The sequence below is a fragment of the Carlito syrichta genome, unplaced genomic scaffold (genome assembly GCF_000164805.1).
Source record: "Carlito syrichta isolate Samal-C Ts95f unplaced genomic scaffold, Tarsius_syrichta-2.0.1 Scaffold268496, whole genome shotgun sequence".
NCBI lineage: Eukaryota > Metazoa > Chordata > Mammalia > Primates > Tarsiidae > Carlito > Carlito syrichta.
The window spans coordinates 395277-404685 of NW_007212592.1; the positions used below are offsets into that span (position 1 = coordinate 395277).

The 9409-nt window shown below is 35.6% G+C and overlaps 1 protein-coding gene across 2 annotated transcripts in view; it reads right to left on the minus strand.

Annotated features, from left to right (window-relative positions):
• The window catches only part of TAB2 (TGF-beta activated kinase 1/MAP3K7 binding protein 2), a 79094-nt gene that overhangs the window by 50008 nt on the left and 19677 nt on the right, over positions 1-9409 (minus strand). Inside the window, exons 1-2 of one of the 2 annotated variants that reach the window (XM_008052241.2) lie at positions 9042-9069; positions 5552-5700 (exon numbers count right to left, since the gene is read on the minus strand). The gene's annotated coding sequence lies outside the window, so the exon portion shown is untranslated. Of the gene's footprint in view, positions 1-5551; positions 5701-9041; positions 9070-9409 lie in introns of those variants that run through there. The other variant, XM_021709638.1, reaches the window with a different exon arrangement.

A 9409-nucleotide genomic window follows, 5' to 3' on the forward strand; every position in this document is an offset into this window, starting at 1 on the left:
AATATGCTTCGTTCAGGCACCCTTGTTGATAAGAGGTGTCTCCCCATCCCCAGACAGATATTTACTTCCGTTAATCCCATCTCCCTTTAAAATTTTTGTTTTATTTTATTTTTGAGTCAGGGTCTCACTATGACGTCCAGGCCGGTGGCAAGATCACAGTTCACTACAGCCTCTAAATCCTGAGCGCGAGCGCTCCTCCTGTGTCAACCTCCCAAGCAGCTAGGACTACAGATGCATGACACACCTGGCTAATTTTAAAAATGCTTTTATTGTACAGATGTGTTTTCACTATGTTGCCCAGGCTGGCCTGGAACTCCTGGGCTCAAGTAATCCTCCTGCCTCGGCCTTCCAAAGTGCTGGGATTACAGGCGTGAATCACTGCGCCCGGCCTTAAATTAAATTTTTAAAAATTTATCTTTATAGCAAATTATTGGAATTGTATTTTCTTGGCACATGATGTTACAATTCTATCAAGGCAAAGCAAACTTGCAAAAATAAATATGTAATACCAAGTTATTTTTCTAAAATAAAAGGTAAGAATTATAGCTAAGCTATTAAAAATCTAAAATCAAATACTATCCCTATTTAAGATAAAATAATTATAGTCAATTTTTACCATAAACTTTATCACAAAGCAGTTATAATATTGAATTACTTTACAATAGTTCTTTGTAAAAATAATATAATAAACATACCAAATCAGTTATACAAATGCAATTTATTTTAAGTTAGCTACTATATTCAGATTCAGGGTGATCTCAAAGCTTGTTGAGAGGAAAGGATTATGTTACCAAACACCAGATTTCTCAATTTTATAAGCCTACACTAATTTACTTTCTAAAGAAAACAATAAACATTAATAACTGAAGCAACATAATAATCTACACTACCTCTTAAAGAAAAAATTTTCCCAGCTGGGCTCGGTGGCTCAGCCTGTAATCCCACGCTTTTGGGAGGCTGAGGTGAGTGGATTGCCTGAGCCCGTGGGTTCGACACCCGGCTGGGCAGGCGAGACCTCATCTCTACAATAAAAAAAATCAGCAGCTGTGGTAGCGCGTGCCTGTAATTCCGGCTACTCGGGAGGCTGAGGTGGAAGGATCGCCGGAGCCCAGCAGGTCGAGGCTGCGGTGGTCGGGAGCGGCCACTGCACTCCAGTCTGGGCAAGAGTGAGACTCCAACTCCAAAAAAAAAACAACAAAAAAAAATTTTTTTCCCAGTGTTTTCATTTAATATATTGCCTCAGGTTACGAATGCTGACAATTTCTTATAGTTAAAAAGTTTACCAGTCACAAATTCTTCTAAAAGAAATGTGAAATTCTGCCACACTTGGCAATTTATTGTGATTTTGTGGTAGGTACTACCATTTTCTAAGGACCAAGAAAAGTGCAATAAATCTGAGATAGAATGATTATACTTCATTAAAACATATTATATAATTGGCTACCTTGTGTATTTTTCAATACATACCTCATTATTATTTTCTAATATACTAGGGTGCTAAGATGGAAACAAAGGTATCTTTCAGTGCCCCTTTAAACAGTTTTTGATAATCTACATAGTGCATAAATATAATCAACAAAACAGGAGCTAATAATAAGTATGATAATAAATTCCTATTTATGGGTAAAAGGGAAAGGAAGAGGAGAAAGAAAATGAAAGCACTTGAAAGAATCAGTTTTCTTCTTAGACCAACCGTAAACATGTACAACAAATCAATTAACTCAATGTGTGAAAATTATAATAATCTGGCTAACTACTAAGATGGCACTTTTATTACGAAGAGTCAGGGAAAGTTATGAGACGTTTTACCAACTGATCCCACTGCAGTTTCAATCCCTTACTTGGTCCTATGTCTTTTCCTGTTTCTCCCACATAACTCTTCCCATCTTCTTTCTAATGTTATGGCCCTCCACTGACTTTTTCCCATAATGGACTGCTGGCCAGTTGCGCGCGCGCTCTCTCTCTCTCTCTCTCTCTCTCTCTCTCTCTCTCTCTCTGTGTGTGTGTGTGTGTGTGTGTGTGTGTGTGTGTTTATTACAGCATTGGGAGTGTGACATTAAATTTATGAATTAGATAAAGTGTATATGGTTATTTGTTACTACTAATAAAATATCAGAGTTCTATCCTTTTCATTCTGTATATTCCTCCTTCATTCCTTCCCTCCCTTCATCTATATATATTAAAGCATCTAATTTAGGAAAAAAACCACATATGTGTTTAAAGAGGAGTATACAAGGACGGTCATCCCAGTGTGTACTTCTAACAACAACCTCAATGACCATCAAGGAAGAATAAATAAGCATATTATTGCATAGTCATATTAAGGAACACCCTGCAGCTGTTTTTTAATATATCCAAATAATTAGATGGAAAGACCTATAAGACATTACTGATTGAAAAAAAAATCAGCCGGGCTCAGTGGCTCAGCCTGTAATCCCGTGCCTTTGGGAGGCTGAGGTGAGTGAATTGCCTGAGCCCGCGGGTTTGAGACCCGCCTGGGCAGCGAGACCTCATCTCTACAATAAATCAAAAAATCAGCTGGGCGTGGTAGCGCATGCCTGCAATTCCAGCTACTTGGAAGGCTGAGGTGGAAGGATCGCCGGAGCCCATCAGGTTGAGGCTGTGGTGACCGGGAGTGGCCACTGCACTCCAGTCTGGGCGACAGAATGAGACTCCAACTCAAAAAAAAAAAAAAGAAAAAAAATCAAGATGCAGAATCTGGTATAACACCCTTTGTGTAAACACGTACACACACAAAGATATATCTTATTTTTATATGAATATATTTTTCTATGACGATGATATTTTTATATGAATGTACAGGGAAGATTCTGAGAGTGTACTCACTTATCCTGGAGAGTAGGCTGAGTAGAGGGACACATAGATGGAAGGTAGCCCAAGGAGATTTAGTCATCTCTGCTATGTTTTGATTTTTATAATATTCATGTATTACCATATAATTATTCCCTATATATTTCCCCTAACATTACTTGAATTCTGATATGTGGGAGGAGAGTAAGAATAGAATAGAATGAATTATTTGAAAGTACCTGTACTTAGCCAACTACGGATACTTTCAAATAACTGAACGCCTGTGTCTATGTTGAAACTGTTAATAGCTGCAGCACTGATTAATTATCAGGATACTTGAAAGATGAAATGTATAGTTACATTTTGATTTAAATGTTACTTATTGATTTATATGTTTAGGTTTATATATGACTAATCACGTCTAAGCTTAATCTTCTAACTTATAGCCCACAGTTAAAACAAAAAAGTCAGGTGACTCTTATCATTCAAAGGCTAACTCAAGGTGAACTAGATTATTACTCAAGTTCTCAAACTGAGGAAGTAGTACTTATCGATCAATGAGATGATTTAACTGATTAGATCATCAACTTTGGGATTATTAATTTTAGGATTCTTGTTACTGTTAAGTTTAAGGGTCTCCCAATAAATACAACACCCATATGGAAAGTTATTATACTATCAGACACAAAGGTAGATAAGACACATTTGCTTTTTCTCAGTCTATAATATAATCACTTTGGTTCTACACTTACTATGGTCCAAATTCTGTGCTAAATGCTTAACATGTTTATTTCACTTACTTTTCACAATATTCTTGTAGTAAGAATTAAATGAGAAACTGCAAGTGAAGCTCTTCACAAATGTCTGACAAATAGAATAATAAATATCCTTTATTAGACATCACTACTGCCCAATCTCTATTCATCAATCCAACCCTTTCTACTGCAGAAAAAAATCCACCGACTTACAAGCACCAGTACTAAGGAATCTTTGATGAGTCATTGCTTTGTTAAACTCTGGTGTGTCCATGTGGCTCTTTGAGCTATGGCCATGTTTCTTGGCTTTGGCTCCCTCCCCTACCTTGGGGAGGTGAATCTCTCTCTCTCTCTCATTTACTTTCTAAATGAACTATATTTTCCAATCTTAAAAAAAAAAAAAAAAAAGTTCAATGAGTTCCCATGGCCTGCTAAATTAGGTCCAAACTCCTTCATCTGACAATAAAAAACATAGTTCCATCTCCCATCATATCCCTCTGTGCCCCCACTATTCTCTAAGTACGCTTGACTGCTCACAATTTCTGGAACATATTATTATATACTTTCATTTCCATAACTTGGAAATACTCTTGCAACTCTCTCTAAAAAATTCTATCTATCCTTCAAGGCTCAGTAGAAACATGGCCTCCACAAAGTTGATTCTCTTTGGTACTCTCAAACATGCTGTGGGCATCTCTACTATGATGCTTTCCTACTACTTGCCTGGAAGCTCACTAAAAGCAAGGTTAATTTGTTTCTACATTCCTGTTGTGTCTTACACACAATTTACATTCAATACCATAGAAAAATGTCACCATTATTAATAGCACCACTGAAAATTAGTATTAAGACTTGATATTTATATGTAATTCTCTTTCATTCTCCTTCAATTAATGTAACAGTGTTAATGATCCTACTAGTAGCTCCCTTTCTAATTCTAATTCAACACTCAGTGAGACATAAGTCTTTCAATAGCAAGCAAATAATGTGGTACATAATCAGTGACCTGATGCTGACTAGACTGCCAGACTTAAATTCATTATGTATTAACGCTGCAGGAAGGGATATAAGGAAGGAGTTAAGCACATGCTCGACTTTTAGGATTATCTTTTAAATTCACAATCGGGATACAAAATTCCTCTGCTCAATTTTGGGTAATCTCTAACCTAGAAACTGAACTTTAAAATCAAAAGATATATATGTTTACCTACCTGTTTAGTAAAAAACTCATCTTTTACGAGTTAATTGTTTCTAAATCTATAAAAATTGGTAAAAGCAACAAAGGTCCTTAAAAGCTAACTGACCTCAGACCTCTAACCATTCATGAGTAGTTTTTTCTTGGTTAAAATCTAAGGCATTAGGAAACTTCAGTTTTTAGTTTTGTTGCTACATTCTAGGACAGTTTCAGCTATTTATGACTTTCTTGTCTGGCTTCTTTTGAGCAATCAATTAAAAAAAAATTTTTAATATTAAATTATTCCGCTAAAAGCGCTGTAATTCTTATGATTTCTAATTACTGAATATATTAACTATTTATGTAAAGGAATTAGTAGGATGGAAAAGTTGAGGATCTCATGAAGGAAAACTAGTTTCACTTATTTAATTCACTTATCAAATTACTGCTTGTGCTATATGTAAACCTTTTATAGGAAGATAGTTTTGTGTTAATATTAATTTTTCAATGATGACTGGGGTACTTTTCATACATTTACAGGGCTTAACTCAATAGTATTTCAAATTTATTTTTCTTAAACTGTTTTTGCATTAGTTTGCTACTACTAGCAAACAAGCTAAATTAGGAATATTCAGGCAAAGGGTATTGTTAAATTTGATGCTAGCCGCATGTTACCTAAATGTTAGGGATGTTACTATACTTTAAAGCAAGATGACTACACGCTTTTAAAGTCAAGTTTTGGTTATTATGGATTTCACAGTAAGGCAGTTATACAGGCTAAGCTTGACTGGTGCCATGGACTTTAGCATACCTGGAAATAGAAAAATTCAAATTGTAGCTGTTCTTGGTTGGCCCATTGCCATTTTTGCAGCTTACAAATTTTTAATTAAGTAACTGCAGTGAGCTCATCTCTACTGGATACTTCTTTTCCAGGGCAGGTCCAGGAACTGGGTCTGGAGCCTTGAAAGCAGAAGAGAAACTAGAGTAAACTAGAGGTAGGCAGAACAAGAAACGTGACCAGATAACATTATGAGATCTAATAGCAGTGAGGTAGTCCCCAAGTCTCACATAAAATATTCTGAAGTGGAAAAAGGGTCTCTTAAATTACAAGTTATCAGAGGATGCAATTTACTTTAGTTAAAAGTCACTCTTAACCTACCCAACCCTACTCTGGACTCTCAATTCTAGAAACAGAAAAAGTTGCTTTTATGAAATCTCTAATGGCTTTTAGCAATACACTGTCCAACAGGAGACCACAGAGTAGTTGTAAGAAAGAGAAAAACAACAAAATCCATTTTACTGGTAAAATTGGAATTATAACCTCTTCATCTTCAGGTCATTATGCTCTTCCTTTTTGCTATCATATTTCCAACCATCTTCTAACTGCTTCCCAAATTTCCTACGATCAATTCTCAGGGGTTTCTTAAGAAATGCTTTAGATAAATCCAAGCAATGAATCGAATTTCAAGGTTCAGTTTTTAAAAGTATTTGGTAATTCTTAAAGAGGGAGGCAAAGAACAGCTCATAAGATGTGGTTCTTAACCACACTGGAAAATCTTTTTTCCATTACCAAAATAGATTCAATGATTTTTTTCAAAAAAATGTTAGGCCCATATAAAACAAAAACCAAAAACAAACTTGCAACTACAAAAGTTACAGAAATGGGAACATATTAAAAATGGTAGAATGCTGTACTAATTAGATTACTAGGACCTGGAAATGATGTCCTTATGCTTGGTAGGCTGGCATCCTTAAGAGTTTCTCTAAGAAAATAATTCCATAGCAAACAAAGTAATTGAATTTTCAGTTGTAGTCAAATGATGGCAGATACTGCAAAAATTTTAACAGGACAAAAAAGTAGTAAATAAAGAGATTCAAAAAACTCCTTGCATTTCTAGTAACTAACAATATAACAAAACAAAAAAAAGTAAAATAGTTTTTTGTGAAAAGTGTACATTTTCCATCTTTTGTGATGGCATGCTATAGGGAAAGAATTTGGGGAGAAAGAAACCTAGGTTCGAATCTGATTTCAGTATGGCCTTGAATTTAAACTCTCTGCACAAGTGTCCCTTCTATTAAATGGGATACCACCACCACCCACCTCACTGAATTCTCACGAGATTCAGCTAAAGTGTATATAAAGTACCTAAGAGTCTGGCATGTATAGGTATACAACACATTTTCCTGCTTTACTGAAGAATGAAATACATTTTCTTGCCCTAAACATGCAGTTATACTTAAGTTTCCACTTTCATAAAGACTAAAGCAACAGTTATATAACAAGCTTTGTTTAAATAATTTAGCTATATCACATTCTAAGAGATGTAACTAATTTATCAATACTGACTATAGAATAGCTACAAAGTAAATACAGAATATGTGAGAACACTCAATTTTAAGAGCTGATGATAAATAAAAATGTTAACAATTTACGTTTAGGATATAAAAAGAATTAGTAGCAAACAAGAAGACATGTACTTCTCTAAGTAAAGTAGAAAATACTTCTGTCAACATGCCTCTTGTTAAAAAGTTATATATAGATCTGGAATACAGTACTTTTTAAAAAAATAAAAGCATGATATAACTTTATCTTTAAATCAGGAAATGCTTTAAGGGCAAAGAAAAGTCTTACATATGGGCAATAATTTTCCTTTTACTGATAGAACAGTGAGTTCCACACAAAATTATTATTTACCAAATATGGCTCAAAGATCAGATTACACCTTCTCTGACATTACAGAGTAATAGAGCAAGTATCACAAGCCACAAGGAATTTTTAAAATGGTTTCCTATAAGTCACTTTAAGCATATTCAGTGCCACAACTTTATTTCAAAATAGTTTTAAAAAGTTAACAGAGACGTGTCTTATTCAAAATAGACTAAAACTTAGAGAGGACAAGATTAAATCAGTAGACTCCTCACAAAGGGGGGAAAAAGAGTATTTACACATGAGGTTTTCCATTCACTAACCCATATGGATACACTTTCAGTTTAAAGACCATCAAAGGAAAAAAACACTTTAGGCAAACCATTATTTTTTGTACTTTTATAACTAGCCATCACATGAAGTCTAATTACTCATAGTAATATTTCGGTTGGTTCTCTTGGCTTTTCCGATGCTATCCACAAATGATTTTAAAAATTGCCTCCACTCTTTAAATAACTGTAACTATATTAAATGTTTTTTACTGATTATCAAAACTCCAACAAGCATCAGCATTCATAGCTTTCTAACTTCAGGTCCAGGGTTCCTTCTTCTTTATTGTACTATCTTGACATTACTGATAATTTTCTCTTTGAAAACTTTTCTGGTCAAAAATGCAAAACTGCAGTCTCCTAGTTTCTCCTAGTTTCATATTTCTATGTCTCTTCTAAATGTTTGTCAAAAGGACGGTAAGTGCAAAATTATGACATTCACGTTCTTCTAACCTGTTTCTCTGGCATGTTATCTACACTCACAGCATAATCTAAGAAGAATCTCTTTTAGGTGGTAGTCTAAGTTTTCTATTCTACTTGATGAAACTTAAACATTTGATCTGATGTTGAAAGAAGGCTTACAGATTATGTCGTCTAACATCCTTATTTAATAGGAGAAAAACAAAAAGTTCAAATCATGTAAGTCAGCAGAATCTGAATCAAAGTTTAGTTAATAAAGACAAAATTTGCCTTATTACTTATGAATCATAAAATAAATGCATACATTTATATACAGTAAATATGAACAAAACAAATATTGAGAGTAATTATTGGGCCTCACTTCCTTTTGTTTAAAGATGTGTCCCTATTTCTAAGATATTATACTCATACGATAATATCAATATATAAATCCATTTATCAAAGTGGATTAAAAAATAGAGAAGGACAATAAGAGTTAAAACCTATTCACATATTCATGCATTAACTATATTTCAGATTTTTGAACAAAATCGCAGTGCTTCCTGTGCTAATACTTTCCACCTGAGTCGATGTCCTGACCTAGCATCTACAAAGCAGAAATAGCAAGGACTGCTTGCTCCAGCACAAAGTACAGTGCCTGGAGGTGGCAGCTCCCACCATTGCTTAACAATTACTACCTCTAAATATATTCACATTCTCATAAATATGGCCATAGGAATGATTCAGCCATACCAAAGAGAACACAGTTGGGAGTGAATACCTCACTCCATTCCTTTTATTCCATTTTCCAGATTTTGTTCCACAAGTAGGGCCCCAACCCTCACTTATCTAAGGAACAGCTTCCAATCACTCTCGACCTAGAGACATTTTAAGATCTCAAAATTGGCAAGGTTCAGTGGCTCAGCCTGTAATCTCAGCAATTTGGGAGGCCGAGACGAGTGTGGATTGCCTCAGTCTGTGAGTTCAAGACCAGCCCAGGCAACTTGGTGAGACCGCATCTCTACAATAAAACAACAATTAGCCGGGCCTGGTAGCACGTGCCTATAGTTCCTGCTACTTGGAAGGCTGAGGAGGAAGGATCACCAGAGCCCAGCAGGCCATCGCTGGGGTGGCTGTGAGTCTGCCACTGCACTCCAGTCTGTGAGACAGAGTGAGATTCCAACTCAAAAAACAACAACAAGCCGGGCTAGGTGGCTCAACCTGTAATCCCGTGCCTTTGGGAGGCTGAGGTGAGTGGATTGCCTGAGCCCGCGGGTTCGAGACTCACCTGGGC